This window comes from Maniola jurtina, chromosome 8 (assembly GCF_905333055.1).
Source record: "Maniola jurtina chromosome 8, ilManJurt1.1, whole genome shotgun sequence".
Taxonomy (NCBI): Eukaryota; Metazoa; Arthropoda; class Insecta; order Lepidoptera; family Nymphalidae; genus Maniola; species Maniola jurtina.
In genome coordinates, this window is record NC_060036.1 from 14395085 (window position 1) to 14414202 (window position 19118).

Below are 19118 nucleotides of genomic sequence, written 5' to 3' on the forward strand. Positions count from 1 at the left end.
ATCTTTTAAAGGTCAAATAAGTCACAACTACAACGAATAGTGAAGATATTGTTCTCAATTTATTAAAAGAATGAAACCTGACTGAGTACAAATAGGTTTAAATTCATCATCCATAGTCCTTTACTGGGTCTTTTGGGTTTTCGAGTCTATATAGTTTTTATATTTTGATGCTGCTTTGCTTCTTTGCATGAAACCAAAAACATTCACTAGCTGATGCCAGCGACTTCGTCTGAGTGGATGTAGGTTTTTAAAATCACGTGGAAACTTAAAAGTAGCCTCTATCATTCACCAGGTCTTCAACTATGTCCATGCAAAAAATCACGCCAATCCGTTGGTCCTTTGCGGCGTGATTGAAAGACAAACCAATAACCAAACAAACACACTTTCGCATTTTTAATATGGATAGTGATTCAGTTGTAAACTAGTTACGTATTTATATTTTCTTTTGTGGCCTCCTCACAAAGCTATGGGGTTGTTCAAAGGGGCGAATTATTAAATTCCGTTGTAGCTGACAAAGCATTCTCTGGTACGGTCGCCCTGGTGCATTTGAATTTCAAGGATAATATCTCGTTTGTATGTTTTACATTTCAAAATTCAAGCACTTTTATTTAAGTCTTTTAACTTTGTTTAAAATATAACGCTTTCATCAATATAATCATCATTATCAACCGATATATATTCCTAACCGATATTCAGCTGCTGGACATATTAGGTCTCTTGTAGGGATTTTCACACGTCACGATCTTGGGCCTGCGACTGGTTTGGTCTGTCCACCTAGCAAGGGCGTCTTCCAATACTGCACTTTCCGCCATTCTAGAAACTTGGGACTCCAACGCCTATCGGTTTTTCGAGCTATGTGCCCTGCCATTGCCACTTCAGCTTCGCAATCCGTTGACCTACGTCGGTTACTCTGGTTCTCCTACGGATCTCCTCATTTCTGATTCGATCTGTAGAGAAACTCCAAGCATCTCTCCATTCCCGCTTACTCTTTCCCTGATTGATTAAACTAAACAATTTTACATTACCTTTAGCTTGTAGCAACAACTTTGTTATGACATGATTGCTGACGCTTACGTGTCTTGTACGGTCGTTAATGGAACCTATTTCCGTCGTTAACGACAGCGACTGCATCGTTAATCCCTCGTATCTCCACTACAATGTGACAATGGAAACAGGCACGTGCCACTCCATAAACACTCGAAGAGTCGTTTGATAAGGTAGTGGAAACAATCTATTACTTTATTTTATTGATGAATGAAGTACTTTTTAGCAGCGTTTTATTTGAATTAGTACCTACATATTGAAAATTGTAGAACCGGCAGGATTAAAACCTGAGTATTTTTTTGGGTAGTTGGATTATCATTTGAAATCGCATAATATGATTTTAATTATTTCGAAAAATATTGAAATTATTTTAAGTTCACGTTGATAAAGATTCTAAAGCTGCATTTATTTCATTATGCCTTTCCAAGAGGTGAAAATTGTTTCACTTAAAATCCATAAATTACTTGAAAGATTCTTTTCTGCCTTATACTTTTTTTATCAAAGTTAAGTCAATAAATATCTTGTATTATTACAGAAAAAGGAGGGCAATCTAAACATTTGCAATTCAATTTACTTACCAAATGTATTTTTGCAAGGTTTGTTTATATAGCCATAATCGGTGATGGAGTCTGACTACTGAGGTATTCGTCATCGACTCATTGTTCATTCGTTGGTGCGGAAGGTTATTCGCGTTCAAAGCTGCCTTAATAGCTTTTAACTATAATATCAGATTCTATTTACCTTTGCGCCAACAGAACAGTCCTGCAGTGTTCTTAAATGCCTCTCAGTTAAATTTTTCATCATTTCAAAGTAAAAAGCTCACTATTTTTTTTAATAAAAAAATAGTGAGCTGACAGAGCTGACACTGACAGAGTTTGAGTAAACGAGCAGGCGGGTAACCTGATGTCAAGTGATCATCACCGCCCATGAACATTTGCAGCACCAGAGGAACCGCCAGTGCGTTGGAATTTTTGATCCACCACTTGAACAACCCCCATGTTGAAATCTAGCGGGAACTCTTAAACTCAAGGCGGAAAATAGCGTCAAAATTCTTGCTAAAACTATTAGCAGTACTACGAATGACGAGCATGTTGCATGTACGTGAATGGCATGCTAAGTCCTGCCTGGCAAGTCCACGTTTTCCTTAATGGAGTTATGTTTGCAGAGTGTTGGCGGGTGAAGGTTGAGAGAGTTGAATTGCTGGCAAATTGCCTATCAACTAATCGGCAAAAGTGAATAAATATAAGTACGCAAAAGTGATAAAGCATATTCGTTGAGAAGAATATAATATTTTATCGTCCTTTTTAACCCCCGACCCAAAAAGAGGGGTGTTATAAGTTTGACGTGTGTTCTGTGTATCTGTGTGTCTGTGTATCTGTGTATCTGTCTGTGGCATCGTAGCGCCTAAACGAATGAACCGATTTTAATTTAGTTTTTTTTGTTTGAAAGGTGGCTTGATCGAGAGTGTTCTTAGCTATAATCTAAAAAAATTGGTTCAGCCGTTTAAGAGTTATCAGCTCTTTTCTAGTTTTCTTGTAGAAAAGAAGGTTAGATAATCGTTAGGTTCATAAAATTATGTCAATAGACAAATGTCAAGCTGTCAAGATGGACGTTGCCTAAATACATAATTATTTATTTGAAAAAAAATTTCAAAAGATAAATAAAACCGACTTCAAAAACCAAAAACACTAAAAAGCAGAAAATAATTTTTGTTTAGCTACACATGTAATGTACCTAGGTATGAAGTTGAGCGAGCATATTAAAACAAAATTAGAAATCCAAGAGTGAAGCTCGCCCGACTTCATACCTAGGTACATTACATGTGTAGCTAAACAAAAATTATTTTCTACTTTTTAGTGTTTTTGGTTTTTGAAGTCGGTTTTATTTTTCTTTTGAAAATTTTTTATTTCACAATTTTTAGTGGCCCCACTGTACTATAATATGCCCAGTTAAAACCCTACTGTTTACTAAGCTATTACAGTGATCGCGAGCAATTTGCTCCTATCCATTGAGGAGTTCTGTTCTCCATCTCCGAAGATATTCATCAGATCTTCACCAAATTTATATGGGACCACCTGCACAGTATACCCTTTCAAACAAAAAAAAAATTTTCCAAATCGGTCCAGGGGCCTTTGAGTAATCGGGGAACATACATAAAAAATATAAAAAAAAATAAAAAAAAAAAAAAAAAAAGATCCCGACGAATTGAGAACCTCCTCCTTTTTTGGAAGTCGGTTAATGATGTTTTGGAAAACTCAAATACTTTGGATCGTCGGGGGTGTTATAAATTTTTAATTTACACTTGTTGCCTATCAACTTTAATCAAGAAAAGTGTATGAATAAAAGTAGTGAACGAAAAACTAATGAAATTAGATACCATAAAGAAGAAAAGAACAATAATAAATAATTAAATTTCTGTTATTTTATTGTTTATTGCTTCTGTTAATTTATTTTTTTGTTGTTTCTGTTATTTTAGAACTTTAAATCTTTGCAGGTAGTAGAATTTGACGGCATCACTTTTATGTAGTCAAATAAATCTATTCGTGTCTTTCAAAGATTTACTATCTATATATTACATATAATAAAATTGTAGAAAAGTGGTGTCTGTACAATGGAAATATATAAAAAAAAAGTAGCAGGGGTTGTTATTATATCGATGCCGAACCCGAAATTGTAATTAAGTTTTTTTTTGTCTGTTTGTCTGTTTGTCTGTGTGTTTGTGCACGCTAATCTCAGAAACGGCTTATTCGATTTAGATACGGTTTTCACTAATATATTGTAGTAAGCTTCACTTAGGATTTAGTGTTTATTTCATGTCAATCGGTTCATAAATAAAAAAGTTATGTCAATTTAAAGAATCACGGCGAACATTTTTAACGTACATGCTGCCCGAAAAGTCACTATTCCACGCGAACGAAGTCGCGGGCACAGCTAGTCTATAATAAATTCTTCCATTCTCGTTAGTCTGGAGTCAAGATTTTGATTATTCAGAGCGTAGGCGGATCGCTCCGCGAGTGTTTCCCATTCGAGGTTGATCACATCAACATATCATTGTGTTTTTGCATCGAGTTGATCTCAAAGGCAAATGACATGCGTGTGACTCAGCGCTGTGTTAATGCGGTCATCTTTGTCAACCAAACTAATTTATATGTTCTTATTTTTATTGGTAGCTAAGTTGATATGACGTTATTTTTTAAAGGTTGCATCTTTCAATAATGCCCCGTCTTACAGTTATGGGTTGCCTGGAAGAGATATATAGTGATAACTTGATAAGGTCGCCCTTTGTTTTTAAGTCTATCCTGTATTTTATTCTTTGTCATAGTAGCAATAAAGATTTAAAAAAAAAAGTTATTTTAAAGAAAGTTGCGACACCATTTTCATATATGAATATATTTTTGCTCGTTTTTTGGCAGGGCAGAGGTGTTTCTTAATTTTTTTAATTATGACGCCACGTCACGATTCTTAATGTTTTTTCCTATGTAATCGTAGACTTAAATTATATTATTTTCTCGATAGATTTGCCATTCTTGTTTTTGTAGTTGCTTTGTGTATGAATGGACCACCAATCAAAATAACTACAGTATACCGTATACTGTAGTTAGTACTTGAAGCATTACATTACAAGTCTACTTTGATAAAAACATAATTTCAATTAAATGTTGGACATCGCGTAATTTTATTATCGCCCTTTTCAAAGTTGACCATCTTACCGTTATATCATAAACGGTTTTGTTTAAATTGGCTCAATTTGATGCTCTGCTCGTCTCATCATAACTAGGCGCCGAAAAAGGCGAGCGGCGAACGTTTGGCTCGTACAAAAGCTTAACGGACAAAATTTAATTACCCTCATGGCATCGACACAACAACGGCGGCGTCGCGTCGTCGTCCAAAATTGATAGGCGTTGTTATATCGTTTTAGTTTTATGGCTTAGATTTACTGACTACTAGCTGATGCCCGCGATTTCGTTCGCGTGGATGTAGGTTTTTAAAGATCAAGTGGAACTCTTTAATTTTTGGGGATAAAAAGTAGCCTAATCTAGGGTATAAACTATCTCCATTCCAAAAAACTAAATCCATCCAGTAGTTTTTGCATGAAAGAGTAACAAACATACACACACACATACATACACACAAACTTTCGCCTTTATAATATTAGTGTGATAGTGTGATAATTCACTATATTGTAGCTAAAATAAGGTGTCAGGCACAATAGTTTTTCGTTATCAAACAAGTATCAAACATGATATTGGTAAATGATACAAACACAGTGAAATCTTTTGGTTTTAGCTTCTTGCTATACTCTCTCGGTTAAATTACCCTCCGACCTTTTGATCTTTCGTACTTGCTTGTTCGTTTAATCCTTTCTCTAATTTCCTACGTATATGGTACTGGAAGAAAGTCCGAAAGTAGCTTTCAGATTAGAAGCAATATCTTAATCTCCTCAATTTCCTGTAAAGGAATAGTCCAATCCGAAATGGCGAATTCGCACCCTGGTGGAGATCTTTTAGCCGGGATTTCACTGGCTAGGGCCCGCCATCTCAGTTTATGGTCCTAGTGGGCTTATTGTACATTCGGCTTTCCGCGCTGCGGGCGCGCAGAGGTGTTGTCATCAGTAATATCTATCGGCTGACGATGATGATGTCGAAATCCGGACATAGCGATACATACAGAGCTACTGATTTTCGTGAAAAAATATCATTATCATTAATTTTGGTTACTGGTTCCGGTGACCTTGGTTACTCGTACCTAAATCTAAAATAATATGACAAATCCAAATGGTGACTAATATTTTCACGGTTAGACTTTTTGAATGAAACGAGTGCGAGTCGGACTGGTACACGAAGGGTTCCGTACCATCGCACAAGTTAATGCATGGCGGCCATTTTGACATTCGCCATCTTGTTTTATTTGTTGTTATAGCGGTAATAGAAATACGCACTGAAAATTTCTCTACCTATTGCGGAGTCATGACCCGTAATGCCTGTTGACAGATCTGATGGACATGGCACGCTTCAGGTCTAATCCTATCCATCATCCACTGCTGTTATGCGTCCACAGCTGGGCATAGGACTTTTCAAGAGCGAGCCACCAGACACAGTCCTCCGCCTTCTTAATCCACTCGCTCCCCGCCATCTTATTCGGGTCGTCAGTCCAGCAGGATGGAGGTCGTCCCAGACGATCGCTTTCTCTACTGGTATGGAACCATGAGAAGTTACTTATACCTTCTTTGCCTTCCTCATCCACCTGCTTCCCGCCACCTGTTTCGGGTCGTTGGTGCACCGGGGTTGAGCCTGGAGGTCGTATTCGACACTGCGCTTCCTTTTAGCGTTATTAGGGTACGTAACCCTAAAAAGTTAGTTATTTGTACAATAGCACTTTACCAGATGGTTTACATTATGAGCCTTACATATTTATGAAGCACATGGTGCCAGTGTGCACCAGCCAAGGCTCGCCACAAGGTGAATTTAAATCGCAAATTGCTTACTGAGTTTAGAAATTGAAGACATAAATCTTTTGTTATCATCAACTTTCAAAACCTCTAGAAAATTCAATTTATACAACGGAAATCTTCGGATCTCACTCTCTCTGATGACCTTTGATTTTATCCTTTGCACTTGCATTCATGCGTATTCTTTTCTCTATCCCTGACCATCTAATCTTCTGCATTCCTCACAATCATTATCACATAACTTCAAAAATAATATTGTATAGAAGCTAGCCATAATCCGCTAAAAAGGCAAACCTGTATTGTACAACATGAAGCATGTGACATGCAACACCCGCCCTCCCACAGCTAAGCATGCAGGAAAAGCCAGCCACCAAGCAAGCCCCAAGTACCACCACGCAACATCATACAAATCCACCAGAACACACTCGACGCATGTTTCGCTCCAACACCGGAGCATCCTCAGGAAGATGTAGACCTTACAATGCACAATTGCAAAGTGACCATCGTGTCAGATGTACCGTCTATTAATAATAATAATATAAAGAAATGTAAAATAAAGAAACTCATAAGTATACGAGTACATAAATGAAGCCTGAAAATATTCCACTCTTTTTTTGAGCAATAGTATAACAAGTGTAAATTAAAAATTTATAACACCCCCGACAAGTAAAGGTTACAGTAAGATCTAGAAAAGAGCTGATAACTTTCAAACGGCTGAACCGATTTTCTTGGATTAAAGCTAAGAACACTCTCGATCAAGCCACCTTTCAAACAAAAAAAAATTAAATTAAAATCGGTTCATTAGTTTAGGAGCTACGATGCCACAGACAGATACACACGTCAAACTTATAACACCCCTCTTTTTGGGTCGGGGGTTAAAAATACTCACCCTGCGCTGTCACTGAGTGCTTTGGATTATAATCTCCTGACTCCTCTATTCTCTATCTACTCATAGCTAACGGCAATTAAATACCGCTCTTATTAAGGACTAACTGCACTCACTGACATAATTTATTACGTCTTCGGACCTTATAGCGGTTTCCGATATATAACGCGGATGTAACACCTTACTGTATCCCATTAGAATACCAACATCGTGATTCGTGACTAACTATTATTTCTTACCTAACAATTATAGGAACAAGTTGAAAATTAAAACCCGACTGCGATCGTCTAAATAAACGCTGAAATATTAGAGTAAAATTGTTTTCTGTCCCTTGGTATATTTTAATGCTATAGTACATATATATTTATGAACTCGGAATTTTCTCCTCTTTAAATTGACATCCCATTTGATACAATAACAAAAAAAAATTTTGGAGAGCCCCACTTTTTTGATGTAAAATCCTTTAGGTTATTTTTTTTTGTATAAAATATAGCCTTGTCATCCGCACCTTTACAATTAATCAATTTCAAACTCATTCATCCAAATCGGCCTAGTAGTTAAGGCGCTACGGAGGAACACACAGAATCTGGATACTAACATACATACATACACACATACACACATACATACATACATACATACATACACACATACATACATACATACATACATACACACATACATACATACAACATAGATTACTAAAATCATAACCCTTCCTTTTGGCTTTGCCGCAGTCAGGTAAAAATAGAACCTTATAACAATATGTATGGCGCCTAATATCTCGGTGCGTTTTCGGTACATTCGCTGCACAGTGTCAATGCGTCTCTGTCGTTACTCGTTACTTATCGCACTTACGTAATCGTCACTCGACGGCCTCGCAACTCGCAGTCGCTACCAACTACCATAATAATAATCGGCGTTTAGCAATTCAGCACCTCCACGCCATTGCACTGTCTTGTACTTTTAGCTGTCACATAACTCGTTGTTTGACTAGTCATTTGTTGTATCTAATGCTGAGTTCTACCTTCCGACTTTCTTCTAGTCGAGTATCATCATCATTATCAACCAATAGACGTCCACAGCTGAACATAGGTCTCTTGTCCACACGCCACGGTCTTGAGCCGCCTGAATCCAGCGGCTCCTTGAGACTCGTTTGATGCCGTCTGTCCACCTAATTCCTAATGGGATGTCTTCCAGCGCTGCGCTTCCCGATGCAAGTTCGTATTTTGGACACATTCTGGCACTTAGGACCCCAACGTCTCGATTTTTCGAACTCTTATCTCTTTTTTATGTGCCTTGCCAATTGCAAGGACGATTTGAATGTCATAGGCCAGAGAGGGAAAGGCCTCAAAGTAAACGAGAAACGGCATAATAGAGCAAGGTCCCACTGCCGCCAGACTTTTCTTATTTTCTGAGAAACAAAATTTGTGGGACATTTTGCCCATAATAATTATTGTTTCCTTTTTGGAGCATTTTCCTGAACCCATACAACTAAAGTTAATTTAAAGTTCTGACTGAATAACTGTACTTAGTGCTATATTTGATTTGTGCCCTACGAGAGGACTTACGATTTCTCTTATGTAGGTACGTATTTTTTCACTTAGCCAGTTTCTGTCACATCTCTTCCTGGTTGACGCGTAACTTCTCACCGGGTTAGACCTAGGTAGGTACGAGCTATTGATTTGTGAGCCGTGTTCGTGATCTAAGCAAAAAGCTTCTCGGCACGCGTGGCACCGATATTGAGTAATGATTCCACGACACACTAGACGCGGAGAAATCGTAAATAAACGCATGTTGGGACGCCTCGGTCAACTTTCCCGCTGTACGCAGTGTTGCCACACGCCAGAGTCGCTTGTGCTACCATTTTAGTACAAAACTTAAAATAAATGTTGTTAGTTATTACCCAACGAAATAAAAATTAATCGTAAAATATAATCGCGTGTTTGGGACGTTCGGTAAACTTTTCCGCTGCCACACATTAGAGATACGTGTCAACGTGATTGAACGAAAATCAACAAACTAACGAACCAATAAATCAACAAACAAGCACACATTCACATTAATAATAATTAGTAATTAATTACTAATTGTTTATAAACCTACGCGTTGAACGTTAGTCAAAACGCGATTCTTCGAAGTAAATTGTTTCCAGTTACAATGTGATATTACGTCATTTACCATTTTAGTCGACATGGGATCATTGTTTAAAATTATATTTAAAATGTTATTATGTATGTAGGGTTGCCGTTTTTTTTAAAAAAAATTATTTACTTATATCAAATTCTAAGCATTTCTATTGTCCTACATAGGAAATAAATACAGTCAATGTCAGCGTTTAAACTATCGTGAAGGATTTCACTCGGGCTCACATATTTTGTTGACGTAAGCCCGACTAGTATCGAAACCATCCGCGGGTGAGACTGCGAGCGACGTGTTTCGAGCTGTGTCCCTGTGAAAAAGGACCCCGATAGGTTCGAAACTAGTCGGGCTTACACCGACTAACCACGTTAGTATATCTGGTATAATCTATACTTACCTTCTATTTCATTTCTATTTTGCGCGCTGTTTCCAATAGAAGACCATGCAAAGTATAAAACAAAACAAAGTTCTTAAAATAGTAATATATTACAAGTAACGTCTGACAACCCTATTGATGTAGCATAGTATAATATCTAAAGTTGATTCATCCGCCGAGTTCCGCTATGACTAAACGGATTGACGTTTTTGATAACTCAGTTATTGAGAAACGTCGAGTGCCTATTAATTAGGTAATTAGCCTTTATCAAATTCCTAACGATTCAATCATTATGCACCTGTTTTGCACTTGAGGTAGGTAATTAAAGTTCCGCTCGCCTTTACCGACTCTAGATTACAGGTCCCAATACTAAATTCAACATAGTACTTTTTATACCATTACAAGTTATCCCTTGCGTGCGATCTCACCTGGTGTTAAGTAATGATACAGTCTAAAGTAGAAATGGGCTAACTTCGAAGTGGCATTGCAGTTTTAAGGGTTTCGTACCTCAAAAGGAAAAACGGAACCCTTATAGGATCACTTTGTTGTCTGTCTGTCTGTAGACATCTGTATTTACTATTTATTCATTTATCTAGTCATCACATGTCGGCATCATCGTAGCAATTATCGTCATTATTCATAATTCATTCTAAACTTGTTACTAGCAACTACAATACCGGTTCTCGTATGATGCATGCTGACATTTTCAACTATTCTTGTGTTATTTTTAGTTTCATTTGAATGTTAACTAGGGTGATTGCATATGCGGTTGAAATGAAAATTCACTAACAAACTCAGAGGTTACCACTTTTGAAGTGTCTACCAGTAAGATTATTATTTATCTGTATAGGTACTTTTTAACCCCCGACCCAAAAAGAGGGGTGTTATAAGTTTGACGTGTGTATCTGTGTATCTGTGTGTCTGTGTATCTGTGTATCTGTCTGTGGCATCGTAGCGCCTAAACGAATGAACCGATTTTAATTTAGTTTTTTTTGTTTGAAAAGTGGCTTGATCGAGAGTGTTCTTAGCTATAATCTAAAAAAATTGGTTCAGCCGTTTAAGAGTTATCAGCTCTTTTCTAGTTTTCTTGTACAAAAGAAGGTTAGATAACCGTTAAGTTCATAATATTATGTCAATAGACAAATGTCAAGCTGTCAAGATGGACGTTGCCTAAATACATAATTATTTATTTGAAAATGATGTTTTGGAAAACTCAAATACTTTGGATCGTCGGGGGTGTTATAAATTTTTAATTTACACTTGTTTATTTTGTTATAGATATGGGAATAAATGGCTTTTTTAAATTATTTTATAGGTACTTACAGGTACTAGGCTTTTTTCAAAGGACAGTCCGCAGATCGCAGACTGCACAGATGTGAAATAATGATCCAGACAGTCGTTACAATTGAGGTGCACTAGACAGGTCCCACGGGACGCGATCCCCCCTTATTCATTATCCGGACTTAACTGTCTCGACCTTTATATAAATATTAAATTGAATTGAATTGAATAATTTAGACTTAAATGAAATAGTTAAGACGGCCCTTCTTACGCGCTTCTATACAAACTTATTACGCCTTTCGAATCAAAGAGACTGCATTCAAATCGGTCCATCCGTTTTAGCGTTATGATGCCACAGACAGACACACACGTTAAACTTATAACACCCTTTTGTTTGCGTCGGGACTTAAAAATTACCTTATAGGCTGCTAATAAAATTAAAACGATTATTTTAATATAGCCAATACAAAGAAAACCCATAAAGCGATTATCGTTTGTCCTGTTCTGTAACAATAAAACTCACGCACGCGATTTCGTGCTCACGGAATGCCGTTTTTTGTCATCGGTGATAATTATAAGCGACTGGCATACGAAATACGGCCTCAATACTGACTAGTTTGACGGCCTCCCTGGTGCAGTGGTAAGTGCTGTGCTTATTAGTGGGAGGTCCCGGGTTCGATTCCCGGCAGGGGTTTGGAATTGTATAGATTTGGAATTGTATAGATTTGGAATTGTATAGTTTCTAAATTTCTGGTCTGGTCTGGTGGCAGGCTTCGGCTGTGCCTAGTTACCACCCTACTGGCAAAGCCGTGCCGCTCCGAGCCGAAAGATTCCATATCATCTTACAAGACATAACCTTTTTGATTTTAATTATTTGTTGTTATAGCGGCAATAAATATATACATTCTTAACCTATTACGGATCACGAGATATAGCCCAATAACACATAGACGGACGGACGGACAGCGGAGGTTAATTAATAGGGTCCCATTGGCATCCTTGGGGTAGGTAGCCCTCAAAACTCGCAGCTTAGCGATCGTACAGTTCAGTAGACCAAGGTCGTTAACTGGGTATGTAGGAGATGACAGGTCTCGCCACCTGGTGATGAGCGGTCGTGGGAACAGGGTCACGCGGCGACGCAGCGTCGCGCATCGCTGACTCCTTCACGTAGTTTAGCTACTGTACAGTTCGGAAACAACTGTATAGTAGGTATAGTTGCATTTCCATTATTGCGCTTAAACAATAAACAAACTACAGAAACCTTGTCAGAGAAATCCGTAAGCGACTTAATTTACCCCATGCTAGGTTTTTCACTCGTATCACATTTTTTTTTATTTGTACCAGAAAGATGTTGTAACAATAAAGAGAAAAAGAAAGGAAAAGTGGACTGGATTCCATTGATTGATAGTCGATTTCATTGCCAGTTCGCGATAGCGTATGGGCCGTGCATAGTGCACCTTTAACGGATTTCAGCCAAAAAGCTACCTGATTAGATAATCACTCAGGTAGCTTTTTGGCTGATTAAGGTAAATAAGAAAAGAAAGAAAAAGAAAGAAAGCCGCCTTGCAAAAGAAAGAGTGAAAGAAGTTCTATTAGCTTGAATGTATTGTATTTGACTTGTCCGGTCAAAAAATCTCATAGCGTTTGCAGTTATAGAATTGTTCTCAAAAATAGCTGTCCTTGGGTAATTTCTTTGAAATTCGCTTTGAAGTAACCTTCCCGAAATCCTACATTCTTGGTTTGTGAAACGCGTTACGCGACCCTTCTTTTTCTTTGATCTGATAAGAATTCTGAACTGTACGATTGCTAAGCTGCGGTGTGGATATGTGGCGATTTGGCGAAGCCGTACAAAGACACGCGTTAGTCATGGCTACGGAGTGCGGAATTATCCACTGATAATAATATACTGAGACTTAAGCCAAACACCGGAAAAGGCTGAAAGGATATTAACTTATTTATCTTGATAATGCTTCTGTTCTTACCATTCATTTTGAAAGAGCCAGGTTTTGTTTATTCTAGGGTCCTTACAATATACCTGTTGCTGTTAAGGGCACGCAGTACGCTCGACTGAAGTTGGGTTTACCTATTTTCTTTTCACCTAGCATTGTATGAGAAAGGTGAGAGGCACGATGATTTTCACCGTAATAAAGCTCGCGAAAAGGGTTAAACAGTTTGGGAAAAGTATTTATGGAAAAAACTACTAAATGTATGTAAAATAAAGTTGCAAAATAAAGTTTTTTTCAACTAATGAGTAATTAAACTATAGTGATGAAATTATACGCGCAAAGTTGATATAAAAGTGTTAAAATAGTAATATTTCGAGGCTATATAATCTATGTTTTTTTCAATGTGTTACATATCAATGAACCTAGATAATGACGAGACAAATAGATATGATACTTAGTTTTGAGCGTATAATATCAAATTATGTAGTGATCACCCTCCTACGTTTGTATGAAGAAAGCACTGAGCTGCGCCCTCTTAAGTTGGTAGCGACGGGTCTGCCCGCGAAATTCAAATTTTACTTGGTTTTTCGCAATTTGCAAACTAATACGACAACGTAGTCTTATGGCACTTTAATTGCGGCAATGGCAGTATCATCCTCACAAGTTTATATAAAAATCTTTACTTGAAAGGGTCCAGTTTAAGAAGTTAGTTCTAGTATCGACAGTAACTCACAAACTAGTCCATACTAGAACTAACTTCTTAAACTGGACAACAAATTCCTGATAAGCTGGCAATGCATTGGCGGTTCCTCTTGCTCGTCCTTGGATTGCATTCGCATGGTCAGTAAAACTGCATTCTAAATGCAATTTTGCAGTCAGCTAATGCAAAATGCAAATGAAATCCGTCTGTCTAAATCCTAAGCATTTAGTTGCATTGAACTGAATGGGAATTATTTATTAATTAATAATGTTAGCGCATTGAACTTGATTTTAATTAATACTCACGATAACGATATCCGTTGATTTATAAATATAATTACAATTAACAATTAATACAGTGAGTGTAGTCGGTAATTATGATTAAAAGTTGCCGATAACATATTATGTTTACGAGTTCAAAGTCAAACAGGTTTGCTTCAATAAACTTAACTTTCAATGGTTTATTAAAATACCTACTCAATTTTAGTGTTTTCAATAACAAGTGATATTTTCAACTTATACCTAAATGCTTATCAAGTGAGTTCAACAACCCTTGTTTTGGGTATCTCAGTGCCTATCATATTGTACACTAGCTTTTACCCGCGACCTCGTCCGCGTGGACTACACAAATTTTAAACCCATATTTCAACCCTCTAAGGGGTTGAAGTTTCAAAAATCCAAACTTAACAAATTATGTTTGGCTGAAATTACGTCACAATAGCAGGTAGCTATTATGACAATTTCAGCCAAATTTCAGCCCGATCCGTCCATTAATTTGTTTCTATTCTAGTTCGACTAAGTTAAATACCATAAGCAGCAATACTGATTGCCTAGTATGAAGTATCAACTTTGGATTGGCAGACGGTAAGTGAAAGTGACGCGCCTGGAGACGACCTTGCTGCCACGTACGCGCGTCGTTATCCTCATACTCGTACTCTGAGCAATATCGTTCGATAACCTGTATCTCGCCGATCCGACCGGTATAGCCCCACTCCACAACCCAGCGACGACAGCCGCTCAATCAAGGCATGAGCCAAATAACATCATCGAGACTAAAGTCGAATTTTTAATTAAACCACATTTTTTGACGTTTCTACTAGATTTTTATGAAAAATCGTATGTATGTATGATGTAACAGATCGTTTTGCTAAATTCTAAAACATATCCAGCCAGAAATTGAATCGTTTCATGGCTTGTACGTTAGCACTAGAGACTAGAGAGGTCGTCTATCGTCGCTTGTAAGGCCGGCATCTGAGGAATGTTCGCACAAGAACAGCTGATTGTGCAGCGAACGCGACTCGCGGGGTCGTCGACCGCTCGCCGTACTTTCGCCGTTCACAGTTCGCACCTCACTGCTCAGTGCTCAGTGCTCAGTGTCATGCCGCTCGATTGCTCAATGCTCAACCTGAGCATTGAGCCGCTGATTCAGTTGTGTGTGAATCGGCACTTTTGTCCTATGGATTCTGACCTTCGCAGCTCCTAGTTTAATACCTCTTAAAGAGGGCTCTCTCCGTCACTCGCTTCTACTCGCTTCATACAATCGTAGTTCCAATTTCATTTGAATATTAAGCAACCAAAGTCCATAAAATTTTGCAGACATATTCTAGAAACTAATATCTATGTCTGTGGTTTTTCAGATTTCTGTTAAAATATTCGGTTTCAAAGTTACGCGGTCTTGAAAATTTTCATACAAATCTTTGAGCCCCTGTAATTTTAAAACTACATATTTTTAGAAAAATCTAAAACACCACAGACACAGATATTAGTTTCTAGAATATGTCTGTAAAATTTCATGGACTTTGGTTGCTTAATATTCAAATGAAATTGGAACTACGATTGTATGAAGCGAGTGGAAGCAAGTGACGGAGAGAGCCCTGTTAAAAAACTTCACTTTCTTTGACACACTGACAATCGCTTATCTTGTAACCTACGAAGGTTCGGCATTTTTAGGATTCCGTACGTCTGAATGATAAAACGGAACCCTTTAGGGTCACTCGTCTGTCCGTCTGTTCGTCTGCCACATCGAACCTGATCTGAATCTTCTGGACGTAAATAAATAAATTTCATAACGTATATTAGCCATGCTTATCATAACTAATACTCCCCTTCCCCCTCCAACTAAGCGTAAAGCTTGTGCCAGGAGTGGGTACGACAATAGTGCAACGGTTGAGGTTTTCAACCGCCGACCTTTCGGAACTTAATCCACTCCTCAACCGTTGAGCTATCGAAGCTATTTGAAAAATAAAAAAAATTAAAAACTGTACCGTGCAACATAATATTATTAACTAACGAAGGGATAAAGAAATTATGATAATTTAAAAAAAAATTGTTTTAAGATAATAGATAGAAGTTGAACACCCCTTTCAAGCAGGGTATTGCCTGAAATAAATATAGGTATCTATTATAGGGGCCTGAATTTTATATTATTTATTTATATTTATTTTTATTTAAAGGTTTACTAGCGATTCAACTTATAAACTTAATAACTATAATAAATACCTTGATTTTTCTATCATGCTCAACTATGTTAAATCATTTAAAAGTAAACATGAATTATATATGGGTATCCGTAGATATTTCATTTTATTTAAAAAATTACAAATAATATAGCCAGAGAGCATCGTGGAGAAGACAGCGCGGTGCGTGACGACGGCCGTGAAGAAGCTGGTGTCGCCCGAGGAAGACGAGGAAGAAGCCGCGTACGATAGGGCCGACGATTTGGTAATAGGCTTGACACCTGATGTAGTGAATATTGTCGCTAGTTCGTGTTGCTCTTCAATTTATCTGTACCTATTGGTGGTGCCTATTTAGTTGTACTTTTAAACCTAATCTGATCTAAATTATCGATCCTAATGTAGTGCTAGTTTTTTCCCCAATGCTTCCTGCGTAAAAAGAATGGAATTACTTTTCGATTCAGACTTGTAAGATATTTTGTATAAAATAAATAGTAGGTAGGCTGCATAACATCGCGCCGTTTATAATGCCATATTATATAGTAATATGTATGTATATACTTTTATAATTTCCTGAGGCGGTTACGTCATACGGCGTATATTTTATCTTATCACTCTTATCAGATCCGTCAAACTAAATAGCCGATGATAATAATTTTCGCACGGCGTTCTTCTATAACACGAAAACTTTAGATTTTTGTCGTTTCAAAATCGTAGTTGAACGTGATAATATATCTTAATAATAACATTTTCAATCAAAAAAAGTAATTCTAATTCATATATTTTTTAATAAATAAAATACATAGTGATTCCAGTAAAGTAATTTTCAATTACAATAAATGGGTAGGTAATTGGTATGCTATTTCAAAATTGGTTAATTAAATATAATGTATACAAAGTATAGAAAAACCTATATTAAAACGTTTTTCCGCTATGAATCACATCCACCTTCACAGAAAAATACCATTTAAGTCATTAAAGTTAACTAATAAGCATACCTATTTGATCAGCTATAACATATTGTTTGTTAGAGGCAACTATGACGTAAGCGGCTTTCAGAGAAAATCTCATAACCATCATATACCTATTGGTTCCATGTAGCAATGCTATAACCATTTCCGATAACGTTTGTAATCTTTTACTTTTCTGCAGAGCTACCTACTAGCTACTAGGGCTTGAACTCCGGTTTTGGCGTAACTCCGGAGCTTCGGAAGAATATAGATTCGTTTGTAAAACCGGAGTTATCTATACTAATAAATAAAATTGGAGTGTCTGTCTGTAATTTCGAAATAACTACCTCATATTAAGCTCATATGGTTATTTGAACGATACCATAACTGAATCACACGTTTTTAAAATTTTTGTCTGTCTGTCTGTCTGTCTGTCTGTCTGTCTGTCTGTCTGTCTGTCTGTCTGTTTGAAAAGGCTAATCTTTGGAACGGCTGAACCGATTTTGACGGGACTTTCACAGGCAAGTAGAGGATTGACCAGGGCGTAAAATAGGCTACTTTTTTAACCGACTTTTAAAAAGGGAGTTGTGTTTTTCTACCTATGTACACCGAAATCTCCGAGATTTCTGAACCGATTTGCGTCATTTCTTTTTTAATCGATAGAGGAACTTTGCGACATTGTTTCATAAAAAATTTGGAGTCCAACTCCTCAGTCCTGATGCTGCAGGGGATCTGACCAATCCACGCGGGCGAAGCTGCGGGCATCAGCTAGTCGTGAATATAATCGGAGTTTCGATTTTCATATTTTTAGAAAAAAGTCGAGCCTTTTCAGCGTTTACTGTGAAGACTGTACTGTAGAGTCTACTTGCACTGCACAGTACAGTCTTCATAAATTGTACATACGAAATATAAATAGAAAACATAATTAAAAAAATGTAAAAGAAAAATCTTACTAATTAATTAAACCGGGTCGTAAATAAAGTTTTCTCTTCATTTTTCTAACTGAAGTGTTTTATGACTTGAACATTTAAATAAGCGCAAGAAATATTCAAATAAAACGGATTATTTGATCTCATTATGCACTTTTTTTAAATTGAAGCTTCGAAACTCCGGAAACTCCGGAAGTCAAAGGACCGTTTGAAGGTTTTTCTATCTATGGCAAATAGTTAGTTATTTGGTACTTACTACATTGCATACATTTTGAGATCTTACTTGCCATTCTAACTCTGTGTGTCATCTGTTAAGTTAAAAGTTCGATTATAGTCCTTAAATTAAAGGTGAACTGTACTTTTCAAATGACAGTTGACACAGAGAGCTAAAATGGCGAGGTGAGATCTCAAAATGTACGCACTATACTTCATTTTGTCGTGTTATATGATTTATCAAACACGCTGTATATTGTGTTGTCAAAAGGACCTCTAACATAACTTTCTTTAAATTAATTAGTAATACGTAACCCATTGTCACATAATCGGAGTACTTGTTATTCGCCCGATGTTGTATGATGTATGAGTAATGATTGTTGTATAGAAGCAGGCGTTTCTTTGCGGAAGTCCATGATATTCAAGGAACCAAAAGCTTAATTTGCTATAATCCGACGAATCTATATGGTACCACGCAGCACCACACAGATACTGAAACCACTCGACGCACGTTTCGCCCCTACACTGGAGCATCCTCAGGAGATATAGACCTTACACGTAATTGCAAAGCTTTGCATTTAGGTGTCCAGGTGAAACGTGCATCGAGGGGTTTTAGGATCTGTGTGGTGCTGCGTGGTACCTACCATATAGACTTGTCTGGTTTAGCGAATTATAGCAAATGAAGCTTTTCGTTCCTTGTATAGGTAAGTTATGATTGTATTATGCTGAGTCGTGTGTTGTCAACCCTGG

The 19118-nt window shown here is 37.3% G+C and overlaps 1 protein-coding gene and 1 long non-coding RNA gene across 5 annotated transcripts in view; one reads left to right on the forward strand and one right to left on the reverse strand.

Moving 5' to 3' along the window:
• The window catches only part of LOC123867576 (moesin/ezrin/radixin homolog 1), a 74691-nt gene that overhangs the window by 44357 nt on the left and 11216 nt on the right, over positions 1-19118 (forward strand). The gene's annotated exons all lie outside the window — the stretch shown is intronic.
• On the reverse strand, positions 5558-10385 carry LOC123867585. Its single transcript, XR_006796446.1, has 3 exons — positions 10285-10385; positions 6695-6697; positions 5558-5567 (listed from the first exon to the last, which is right to left on the reverse strand). It is a non-coding gene; the product is annotated as an uncharacterized LOC123867585 (long non-coding RNA).